Source organism: Lathyrus oleraceus, chromosome 7 (assembly GCF_024323335.1).
Source record: "Lathyrus oleraceus cultivar Zhongwan6 chromosome 7, CAAS_Psat_ZW6_1.0, whole genome shotgun sequence".
Classification (NCBI taxonomy): Eukaryota; Viridiplantae; Streptophyta; class Magnoliopsida; order Fabales; family Fabaceae; genus Lathyrus; species Lathyrus oleraceus.
In genome coordinates, this window is record NC_066585.1 from 133,639,874 (window position 1) to 133,652,663 (window position 12,790).

Consider the following 12,790-nt stretch of genomic DNA (forward strand, 5'->3'; position numbering starts at 1 on the left):
AAAAAAGGAGTATTTCTCACACACAATAATTGAAAGATGTAGAATCACTATGTATCATTTTTCCATTCTTTTTTTAATTGTGGTATTTTCCATATAAAATCATTTTAAATGCTTATGTTCATTGGGTGCTAATTTTTCTCAATCAATTTGTTCTAAATTTAGATTGTTAATCCATAATATTGACAGTATCACCTAAAGGTGATTATATGACTTTTGAAGGGCTAACACAAGTATCTAAAAGTAATTTTATTTATAAAAAAAAAGATTTAGATTTATTTGACGTTTTTTTTGTTCTTTCTTCTTTGCATGAATAAATGTTTTGTAGCAAACATGCAACTTATTTATCATTAGTTTTGATGAAATAATATTGTATTGTTGAGTTTAAAAATTCAAGAATAATTGTATATATGGGGATGTAGCTGAAATGGTAGAGCGCTCGCTTTGCATGCGAGAGGTACAGGGTTCGATCCCCTGCATCTCCAATTAAAGTATTGTTAATCAGTGATGTGTGTATAGGAATGACTTAGATTTTTATAATTCCTATTTTAGAATTTTCACGTTAGTGAGAGAGAGAGAATCTCGTAATAAAATCCAAATCAAACAAGAGGGAGATGTAATAAATGAGAACAAAAATATTTTATTAACAAGTGAAAGAATGATGTGACCTGACCTGAGCCAATACTAATGAACCAATTGAACTAGACTTGCTTTTCGAGGAGTGTTGCACAGTGCACCATACATAAGTCACTATAGCTTCCTAGAAGTCAATTTCCTGCGGCCACTACCTCCAATAACTAGATTCATGAGTCGTTATTAGTGGCAACATTAGCTACTTCCCCCCAACACTTCCCTAGTCGACCTTCGTCTTTCTTGTTTGCTAGCTAATGAAAATAGTACAACCATTGCGATTGATGTGCCTCTTGTGGCTCAAAAACTGTTTATTTGGGGCTTTTAAGCCGCTGTTGATCTCCTTAGGATGTTGTTGCTTTGCAGCTCTCATATTCTGTAATGACTTTTGATCCGTTTTTCATGTGTTATAATATCTTCAATTTTTTACCGCCTCGGAATATGTTTTCCTTTTTTTCATCACTTGAGGTTTTAAGGTATGCTTCTACATCTTTAATCTCTTTTTTCATATATCTGTTTCACAATTATATACGTGTCAGGTAAAAAAGGAGTATTTCTCACACACAATAATTGAAAGATGTAGAATCACTATGTATCATTTTTCCATTCTTTTTTTAATTGTGGTATTTTCCATATAAAATCATTTTAAATGCTTATGTTCATTGGGTGCTAATTTTTCTCAATCAATTTGTTCTAAATTTAGATTGTTAATCCATAATATTGACAGTATCACCTAAAGGTGATTATATGACTTTTGAAGGGCTAACACAAGTATCTAAAAGTAATTTTATTTATAAAAAAAAAAGATTTAGATTTATTTGACGTTTTTTTTGTTCTTTCTTCTTTGCATGAATAAATGTTTTGTAGCAAACATGCAACTTATTTACCATTAGTTTTGATGAAATAATATTGTATTGTTGAGTTTAAAAATTCAAGAATAATTTAACATATGGGGATGTAGCTCAAATGGTAGAGCGCTCGCTTTGCATGCGAGAGGTACAGGGTTCGATCCCCTGCATCTCCAATTAAAGTATTGTTAATCAGTGATGTGTGTATAGGAATGACTTAGATTTTTATAATTCCTATTTTAGAATTTTCACGTTAGTGAGAGAGAGAGAATCTCGTAATAAAATCCAAAACAAACAAGAGGGAGATGTAATAAATGAGAACAAAAATATTTTATTAACAAGTGAAAGCATGATGTGACCTGACCTGAGCCAATACTAATGAACCAATTGAACTAGACTTGCTTTTCGAGGAGTGTTGCACAGTGCACCATACATAAGTCACTATAGCTTCCTAGAAGTCAATTTCCTGCGGCCACTACCTCCAATAACTAGATTCATGAGTCGTTATTAGTGGCAACATTAGCTACTTCCCCCCAACACTTCCCTAGTCGACCTTCGTCTTTCTTGTTTGCTAGCTAATGAAAATAGTACAACGATTGCGATTGATGTGCCTCTTGTGGCTCAAAAACTGTTTATTTGGGGCTTTTAAGCCGCTGTTGATCTCCTTAGGATGTTGTTGCTTTGCAGCTCTCATATTCTGTAATGACTTTTGATCCGTTTTTCATGTGTTATAATATCTTCAATTTTTTACCGCCTCGGAACATGTTTTCCTTTTTTTCATCACTTGAGGTTTTAAGGTATGCTTCTACATCTTTAATCTCTTTTTTCATATATCTGTTTCACAATTATATACGTGTCAGGTAAAAAAGGAGTATTTCTCACACACAATAATTGAAAGATGTAGAATCACTATGTATCATTTTTCCATTCTTTTTTTAATTGTGGTATTTTCCATATAAAATCATTTTAAATGCTTATGTTCATTGGATGCTAATTTTTCTCAATCAATTTGTTCTAAATTTAGATTGTTAATCCATAATATTGACAGTATCACCTAAAGGTGATTATATGACTTTTGAAGGGCTAACACAAGTATCTAAAAGTAATTTTATTTATAAAAAAAAAAGATTTAGATTTATTTGACGTTTTTTTTGTTCTTTCTTCTTTGCATGAATAAATGTTTTGTAGCAAACATGCAACTTATTTACCATTAGTTTTGATGAAATAATTTTGTATTGTTGAGTTTAAAAATTCAAGAATAATTTTACATATGGGGATGTAGCTCAAATGGTAGAGCGCTCGCTTTGCATGCGAGAGGTACAGGGTTCGATCCCCTGCATCTCCAATTAAAGTATTGTTAATCAGTGATGTGTGTATAGGAATGACTTAGATTTTTATAATTCCTATTTTAGAATTTTCACGTTAGTGAGAGAGAGAGAATCTCGTAATAAAATCCAAAACAAACAAGAGGGAGATGTAATAAATGAGAACAAAAATATTTTATTAACAAGTGAAAGCATGATGTGACCTGACCTGAGCCAATACTAATGAACCAATTGAACTAGACTTGCTTTTCGAGGAGTGTTGCACAGTGCACCATACATAAGTCACTATAGCTTCCTAGAAGTCAATTTCCTGCGGCCACTACCTCCAATAACTAGATTCATGAGTCGTTATTAGTGGCAACATTAGCTACTTCCCCCCAACACTTCCCTAGTCGACATTCGTCTTTCTTGTTTGCTAGCTAATGAAAATAGTACAACGATTGCGATTGATGTGCCTCTTGTGGCTCAAAAACTGTTTATTTGGGGCTTTTAAGCCGCTGTTGATCTATTTAGGATGTTGTTGCTTTGCAGCTCTCATATTCTGTAATGACTTTTGATCCGTTTTTCATGTGTTATAATATCTTCAATTTTTTACCGCCTCGGAACATGTTTTCCTTTTTTTCATCACTTGAGGTTTTAAGGTATGCTTCTACATCTTTAATCTCTTTTTTCATATATCTGTTTCACAATTATATACGTGTCAGGTAAAAAAGGAGTATTTCTCACACACAATAATTGAAAGATGTAGAATCACTATGTATCATTTTTCCATTCTTTTTTTAATTGTGGTATTTTCCATATAAAATCATTTTAAATGCTTATGTTCATTGGGTGCTAATTTTTCTCAATCAATTTGTTCTAAATTTAGATTGTTAATCCATAATATTGACAATATCACCTAAAGGTGATTATATGACGTTTTTTTATTCTTTCTAAAAGTATCTAAAAGTAATTTTATTTATAAAAAAAAAAAGATTTAGATTTATTTGACGTTTTTTTTGTTCTTTCTTCTTTGCATGATGTAACACCTCAAAATTTGCCCTCCTCTCTTGGGACTAGCATTAACATATTTGCATTGCATTTTAGGACATTAGGCAGTTCATGTTGCATATCATGTGGTTACATTATGCAAGCCATTCTCCCAAGTCTTGATCAGAAGATGAGGAAGTCAAAAGTGCAAGCCTAGGTTACTGACCGGTCATGGCCATCTGAGGATTGGGCCGTGAATTAGGGTTTCATGATTCTCAAGGGTATTGGTCTTCATGTTGATTGAATCGATACATCATCATCACCATGGTTGGATGTCATCAGGAGATTGAAGAAGATTCCTTGAGATTAGGGTTTTGACCACTGGTCAACCCTAATCAGTTGTATTGGGCCAACCAGGGTTTAATCAGGAGATGGTGTTTGAGATGGAGATGAGGATCATTTTGTGATTATATGGTGATTATTGAGGCTAGGGTGTCACCCTTGAGTCATTTCAGTTGGAGATTGGGGGTTAAATTGATCAATGCATTGCCAAATTCATCTGTCAGTTGAAAAGTCAACTGTGGTCAACTGTACATGATCTGGTGAATTTGGAGGTGGAAATGAGTTAGACACACTTCATTCATGTTGGAACAAGTGTTAAATGACATCTCAAAGCTTAAGAATGAAGAAAATCAAGTCAGGACAAAAACTGCCAAAAATAGCAGGTGACTGGTAACTGAAGTTTCCAAAAGTGGAAAGTTTTTGACCTCAAAAACAGAAGTCCAAGGAAGCTTCAAATGAAAAATTGTTCAACATGACAGATGTAGATCTTGTTCTCACCTTTCCAAAAAGTCCAAGAACTTGAAAATCCAATGTACGGTTTGCAAGATATGGCTCAGTGAATTTCAGAAAAGACCCGTAATCAGGAGGCCATAACTACCACATACTTTGTCCAAATTGCAAGTTCTTTATATGCACAAACTCCATTTGACATGTACTTTGAGGGTGCATCATTGGATTTTCCCAAAAATGGCCAATGCAAAAAGTCACATTTCAACTGGACTGTTAAATGAACCAGGGGCAAAATCGTCCAACTTGTGAAATAATTGGAATTTTTGAGTGGGGATTTTTGCAACACCTCACAAATGGCATTTGAAATTTGTTGGAATATTCACAACTTGCCTAGGCCTTGTGGTTTGAGAATTGGTTTTGAAAATGAATTGGAAAAATGGACACATAAGCCATCACATGGTGAAATTGGAAAATATTGGGAATTTGCAAATAAAGCTTACACCAACAGCTCCCAAATGATATTTTGGACTTGTTTCAGGTGATAAAATTCTGCTGAACTTGCTTCATAGATCAAAAGAGTTAAAAATCCAAAAGTGCACATAAGCATATCGGTGATTAATCCATTTTGCTTAATGATAATTAAACTTGATTAAGTGCTCAATATATAAACTAATCCTTAACAGAATCATAAGGCTAATCACAATTTTGAGAAACTTCTACACAATCATTTTTTTTTCAGCTAACGGAAAAAAGAAAAAGCTAACAGCAGAAAAATCACTCTCTCACGATCATTCTCTCACAATCATTCTCCCACAATCATTCTCTCACAATCACAACCTCACAATCACTCTTCACGAAAACCATAACAAAAAAACTGAACGAATTCTCTCATCTCTCATTTCTCAAAAAGCTTCATCATACTCTTGTTGCATCAATTCACCAAGTTGATAAATCTTTGAGCAAAATCTCGGTGAATTTCGTCAATTACACTTGCTGTTGAGTTTCTGTTTGCAGGTAAAACTCAAGAACAATCCACAAACTGCATCTGTAGAATCAACCTGCGATTGCCATAACAGTCCAAGAATCGGTGCGATTTGGAGAGTTTCGAGCTGCAAGAACATCCTCATTCATCTCCTACGAAGCTATCCAACATCTGTTTCGCATCATCAAGCATAAATCCGCGCGAATCGGTACCGCTAGCTTCGGAAGGTTGGAAATCACAACTCGTAGATGCTTCGATTTTGTTAGGAGTTCTATAGTATATTCATTGTAGATTGCATATCAGCTGGTAGAATTAGGAATTGCTGGAAATTGGTTGAGTTATCCGAGATTTAGGTTTCATCGCCGTTTTCCTTTTGCCTTCGATTCTTGCTATGTATTGATCTATTGTTGAAATTGATTATGGATTCGTAATCCTGAGGAAAAACCGGTTTGACCGGTATATAGTTTGTTGATTTCCATCGCCATTGTGTGAGTTCTTGCGAATTCGAGCTTCGACGCCGTCCGTTTCTTTCCTTCGATTCGCATTATGTAGTAATCTATTGTCTAAATTGAGTGTGGATTCATGCTCCTGAGGCGAAACCGCTCCGATCGGTGTGTCGTCCATGCATTTCCGTCGAGAATCGCTCGAAACCGCTATCGCCGTTGAAGAACACTGGCCGCGCGAAGAAGAAGGACTTTCTGGAAATTTCTGCATGCTTTGATCCGCTTCCGTCTGCTTTTCGTTTTGGATCCGTGTTTCTGCGCCCAGACGAAATCCTGGCCGTCCGTTCCTTATAACCAAAACGCAGCCGTTTTGGCTGTACCTTTAAAAATTACATCCGTGCCACTGGCACCATTTTAATTAATATATCCTAATTCAATTTCTAAATAATTATTAAATAAACATTTCAAAACTTAAAAAATTCATACAATATTCAATTTTAATCCTAAAAATACCACAATTTTTTTGTTAATCTTATTTTTTTCCTCTACCATTTTTTTAAAAATGAAAGATAAAATGTGCTTGAAAAAATATTAATGGACCTAGAGATGTTCTAAAATGTACATATTTTCATACTTGTTACCATTATAATTCTACAATCCACATACTCCATCCAAATTAATTGAAAATTGAAACATGGATTCTTGACTCATCTCTGGATTTTTTTCGACATAGGTTTGGGAATTTTTTAGCCTATGGTCTATTATCTATGAATTATTGAAGTTGGACATGTATATATGTGACATAGTTTGGCATGCTGAATTCCCCAAATATTTTTCTATGCTTCCCATTGGCCAATGGCCCTAATTTTTTGCGTGAAGCTTGTTTAACATGTTAGCTATCACTGATAATTTTTGTGGATTTTTGCAATCCATTTTCGATTTGATTCATATTTTTTCTTGCTGCCTAGCATGTTAGAGTTCCATAGGTATAACCTTTAGCATTTATGTTGCCATATCCTCATAATTAATCCAATGGACATGAAAATTGATAGGATAGTTCTTAACCCCTGTAGCTATCTTTTGGCTTTGGTCCTACTAATTTCCCATGAACCATTGCTGTTTACCATCTAATTAAAGTTGGTGCATAATTTGGACTTCATTTGATGTAGTTTTTGCATGCTGTACCATGTTTAATTAATTCCCATTGATCTACTAGTCCAAATGATTTGAAATTTAATATGTGGCTTGTTGAATGCCTTCTGGTTAGGATAGAATTTTTGTGGATTTTTTGGATCCTTTTTGACATGTGGTTGGATATGATCTTGCTGGTTGTTTGTATGAGACTCAACATTGCTTCATTTGCCTTCTAGGTTGCATAATTTAAAATAGGAACATAGTTTGAATATGGGACCAATTGGGATCCCTTTGTATTTGATATTACTTGGTTTTCATCATGAATTGGCTGCTGTTTTAGGATTTTTCCATCTTTTTGACCCTAGGCTAGTCCTAGTGGTCATAGTACTTACCTTTGAGTGTGATTGTACCTTTTCAGGTTAAAGATAATGATTAAGGAGATTTGCTCCACATTATGGATTGTGTTACTTGACACATATGACTAATGTATTTGTTTTGTAGGATGTTGGTTCATGTGAGCCTTGTGCTATGCACCTCATTATGTGTATAATTGTACTTGGTTAATTGATCATTATATTGTTGTCTGTTTGTGAAAGTAGATGCTGATTCTGTTTGACTTTTGTACAGGTACCTTTAGTTGCTCAATTCCTTGCGAACTTTTGCTTTGCGTTGCTTAAGCAACTTGCATCGAGGTAGGTCTTCTTGACTTCATGTAGTCTGGAGACCCGGCTGCTACCGGGCCGGGCAAATAAATGTCTGAAGTCCTCCTTAAGAGGCAATGATTGTGTTTGTTTATTTTTAAGCCCAAGCAGGAAAAGTCCTTCAAGTAAGGCAATTGGTGGAAGGTAGGGACAAGCAACCTGTCCCCCACTATTCAGTGAGTCTTCTCCTTGCTCCCATTACATGGTTGTAGCATTGAGATCAAAAGCCCAAGATCCTGTGCAGTGCACATTGAGTCAGAGTCATCGAGTATAGAAGGGTTCCCCCATTCTGGACCCATGCTCATTTGTCAGCTCCCCCTGGTTAGGGATATGAGCTGTGAGGTCTGATCCTCACTTCACCTCTTCATCTGCTTCACCTTAGCCTCGTAATGGCAAGGTTAAGAGCAAAACCAGCCTGTACAGACGACTTGCTTAGGCAGTCAAACCCGATTGATTGAGCCCCTTGTTTGGCTATAGTGGGTGTTATGTGGATATTTGATTGACATGCTTGTGTTGTTTGAGATGCCTGTTCTCATCTGATATATGCTTGTATATTGTATGCTTGTGTGATTGCTTCTTTCCTGGTTAGGATAGTTTGCTTATGCAAGTAGGATAGAAAACCGAACTTAGGGTTAACGATGCATGACAACATTAGGCTCGAGTCTCAGCTCCCTAGTCGTGTGTCTCTCCCCGGTTTTTGGTTAGCAATTCAGTCCCTTTCAGGGGAACTACATCGCCCTGATCCTCGTTCCAGACGAGGTATGTAGGCAGGTGGTCGTGCGAGACCACTCCGGGCAACCTTTTTCTTTTTTGCGTGCGTTAACCTGTGCTGTTTGGTGTTTTGGTTCGGATGCCGACGTAAGCCCAGTGATTGGCAGTCGGGCTCCACGTTTGCTGTTTTGAGTGTGTTTTGGTTCGGATGCCGACGTAATTCCATCCAGTGGTTGTCGGGCTCCATGTTTGCCACTCTTGCTTGTTTGTATGTTTTGTGTTGTTTGGCGTGCGTAAGCCGAACTACGGTGGCTCTGATTCTTGTTCCAGACAAGATATGTAGGCATAAGGTGCGATACCTTACCGAGCCCTTTCTTCTTAACCCCACCTGTGTGATCCGGTAGCGTGTGTGTGTGAGGTATGTTTATAGCAACCTTATCTTTCTAGAGCGTGGATCCCGTCGAGTACGACGGACGTGAGGGGTGCTAATACCTTCCCCTCGCGTAACCGACTCCCGAACCCATTCTCTTGGTCGCGAGACCATGTCTTTCCAGGTTTCTCTGAGCGTTTCCTTTCCCTATCTTGGGATAAATAACGTTTAGTGGCGGCTCTGTGTGTTTTATTTTTTAGGCTCGCCGGTTGATTTTTCGCAGGATGCGACAGCTGGCGACTCTGCTGGGGACAAAACATGTTGACCTATGCTGGTCCATCGTCCCTAAGCGAGTCTCTCCTAGCGCTTTAGGATAGGTTTGGTTGCTTGTTTTGTTTATTTATTGCATTTATTATACTAACCATTGTTTATATACTTGCATTAAATATGTGCATGCATCATTACTGTCATGTTGCCATCTTCCTCTGCAGGTGGTTCTGTTACTTTGGGGTGGGTGTTCTGAGTGGGGCTAAAACCCAGGCCCGAGTATACACCTAGGATTAGCGTGGTCTCATGTCGCTCATGTGTCGGTTGGGCATATTGTTGCGACGTGACATACCACAAGTCGGACGAGGTTCATCTGAGAAGTGCTCTTCCAGTGGGGTTCTCCACTTTGGTTGGGTTATCTCTTTTGGGCTGTTGACTCTGATGACCGATCATTTCCCGGATCTTTGGTTTAGACGATCTTAAGGGAGCTACAATGGCACACCCGCAAGGGCAAACCCATTGAGTATCTCCGCCCGATTGTCGAGACTATTATCCGCCTTAGGATGACCTGTTTAGAATTTACCTGTGAGGGGAGGGTGTTTCTTTCAGATGCATGTTCTGTTGGTGACTCAGATGGTGACTTTTGGTTCCGTGGATCAGAGTCTTATTTATAAGTCGTATTTATGGCCATTTATTGCCGTGACGCCGGAGTGCTGTCCGAGATTTATCAGTGGGGATCCGTTTATTTCAGGATTCCCCGGGCCGAGATAGTTATCAGTGGGGATCCGTTTATTTCAGGATTCCCCGGGCCGATTCAGATGGTGATGGTGTGTCTGATCAGAGACCAATGGTGATGATGATGTATCTGTCTTCCGTTTATTTCGGAACCCGTGGGTCAGAATTGTGATTGTGTATTCCTCAGATGGTTATGATCAGTTCAGAGCCCAGATTCAGTGCAGATGACCAGATGGCTTGGAGGATGGCAACGCATTGCATTCATTCATCAGCATCATTGCATCTTGCATTAATTACATCTAACACATGTTTACCCATATGCAGGGACCCTTTGGATCGAGATCTTGGCTGAGAGACTTTCTATTCAGAGATGAGAAGACCCGGCTTGAAGGATGATGTTGCTTACAGTTTCTTTGACCCGGATATCAGTGTGCTGAAGGATATGATAGCGTTGATCACTCCTGACCATGTGGGGTTGTTTCGTGCGGTGTATGGGGGTATTCTGAAGATGGTTTTCAGGCTCATGGACAGAGACAGGAGCGCCATCCATACTCTACTTCAGTTTTATGATCCCGAGCTGAGGTGTTTCGTCTTCCCAGATTATGTGCTAGGGCCCATGTTGGAGGATTATGCTGATATTTTGAGTATCCAGATCAGGGATCAGGTTCCATTCCGTGTTACTAAGGAAGAACCTGATATTGGTGGGATTTCTCGTGCCTTCTATCTGAGTCCAGAGGTTGTGAAGGGTAATCTGAAGGAGAAGGGTAAGTTGCCTGGTTTTCATCTGAGTTTCCTAGAGGCTAAGGCTAAGGAGCAGTCAGAGATGGGGAATTGGGAAGCTGTCTGTGCTCTGGTTGCGGCGAGCATTTATGGGATCATTCTGTTTCCGAACCAGAAGAACTTTGTGGATATCAATGCCATCCGCTTGTTTATTCGAAGGAATCCTATCCCTACATTGATTGGAGATGTCTATTATTCGGTTCATAACCGGAATGAGAAGAGGCGTGGGGGTTTGATTCGATGCTGCGCGCAGTTATTGGTCAAGTGGTTTATGGGTTACTTACCATCCAAGGGTGCTTTTGTTCTTCTGGGCCAGAATGTTACTTGGGCGACCAAACTGATGGGCTTGAGGGCTAAGGACATAGATTGGACTCACAGTAGTGGAGTTGGACAGGACTTTATCTGCAGTTGCAGGGGTTTTCCTAATGTGCCGCTTATAGGGGTTCAGGGTTGCATCAATTACAACCCGACACTTCTTAAGAGGCAAATGGGATTCGCTATGGAGCTTCCACCGTACAAGAGTGAGATTCAGGAATCTGTGTACTTCCCGGTTGAGGGTAACCAGGATAGGGTAAAGCAGGTATCCGATGCATGGCGCAGCATTCAGAGGAAGGGCAAGGCTTCCTGGGGTAGAGCTAACAACAGATCTTTTCCTCCGTTCGATGATTGGCTCAGAAAGAGAGTGGAGCTTACTTGTCTACCATTTCCTATGGTCGATCCGTGGTATCCGTTGGTTGAGGAGACTCCTTCTACTGTCAGTATGGATGAGTTCTTAGAGATGAAGCGGGAACGAGATCAGCTGCTTACAGAGAAGACGGAACTGGAAATGAGTGTTGCTCGGGTTCAGAGAGCTAATCAGGAGCTCAAAGCAAAGGTGGAAGATCAGGATAAGCGGCATGCTTTGGAGACCAAGCGATTTGAGATGGATACAGCCTATTATGGGAAGATCAGCCAAGCTTTAGCATCGTCCAACCGGGAGCATGACATCACAAAGGAGAAGCTGTTCAGAGCATCAAAGGTGATTGAAGATGAGAAGAGGAGGCAAATCCTAGTCAGGGATCAGAGAGATGAGAGAGCCAGAGTCCTCGCTGCAGAGTGGGAAGCGGAAAAGGCAAAGATCAGGGCCGAGAGAGATCATAACATGGCAGAGAGAGACCACTACTTCAGGCAGATGAAGATTCATCAGAAGGAAGTTGGAAGACTACAGCAGGAGAACATAGAGCTCAGGTTCGCCGCAGAGTTCGCAAGGATGGAAGGCGAGATAAGGCCATCTGCGGGACCCTCACCCAGTTAGATCTTTCTTTTGTTGTGAATTACCGTCAGGCTTGTTGACGGAATTCACTTGTCTGTATTTCTTTCCTATTTTGGAGGATTGTATCTGACCTTATCGGGTTGATGTATGACTATTGCACTGATTGTGCACTCTTTTGGTTATGTGATGGCGATTTTCATTCAGTGACTGGTCTTCAAGTTTTATTTGCTTTACCGTATGCACTTACACAAGCACACACATGGTTGGGGGTATCATGCTAAATCACATATCTCCGATCTGCACGACAAAATCAAACACTGCTAATCAGAATATTGATGCCAGATTATTATTTGTCTCGATGATGCCAGGGTCGAGAGACAAAGGGTCCTTCATATGGATAGGCACTGCATACATGCCTAATCATGATAACTTGTGTTTTATTTTGCAGGTGACTATTACTAACGTGTTTGTTTGTAACCAGGAATCATTGCTCGCGCTCGAAGAGTAGTACCCCTGCACTCAACTCGCCCTCACAGATATTACACAAGAAGAAACACTCCCAGACTCATGGAGCTTCCCAGTGCTGATATGCTGGAATTGAAGGAGAAAATGACCGAACTGATCAATATAATGCAAGGTTTTGCCATTGGTCAGAAGGCTCTCGCAGATAAAGTTGAGAAACTCGAGCGGGTTTCTGCTCAGAACAGTGGGGTCAACCTGGATGGAGTCTCCAACCAGGGGCAGGGATCTCGTGATGGTGGAAAGAGGACAACAGTTGGTCTGGTGAATAATGCTGGTGCTGCTGGTCAACCTGGGCCTAGTCAGAATATGAAAGACAACTTTGTGCCTCCGTT

The 12,790-nt window shown here is 39.3% G+C and overlaps 3 non-coding genes across 3 annotated transcripts; all 3 read left to right on the forward strand.

Moving 5' to 3' along the window:
* Nucleotides 1-409: 409 nt before the first annotated feature.
* On the forward strand, nt 410-482 carry TRNAA-UGC (transfer RNA alanine (anticodon UGC)). Its single transcript has one exon. It is a non-coding gene; the product is annotated as a tRNA-Ala (tRNA).
* Nucleotides 483-1,578: 1,096 nt separating this feature from the next.
* TRNAA-UGC (transfer RNA alanine (anticodon UGC)) lies at nt 1,579-1,651 on the forward strand. Its single transcript has one exon. It is a non-coding gene; the product is annotated as a tRNA-Ala (tRNA).
* Nucleotides 1,652-2,747: 1,096 nt separating this feature from the next.
* TRNAA-UGC (transfer RNA alanine (anticodon UGC)) lies at nt 2,748-2,820 on the forward strand. The gene has a single exon. It is a non-coding gene; the product is annotated as a tRNA-Ala (tRNA).
* The last annotated feature ends 9,970 nt before the right edge of the window (nt 2,821-12,790 follow it).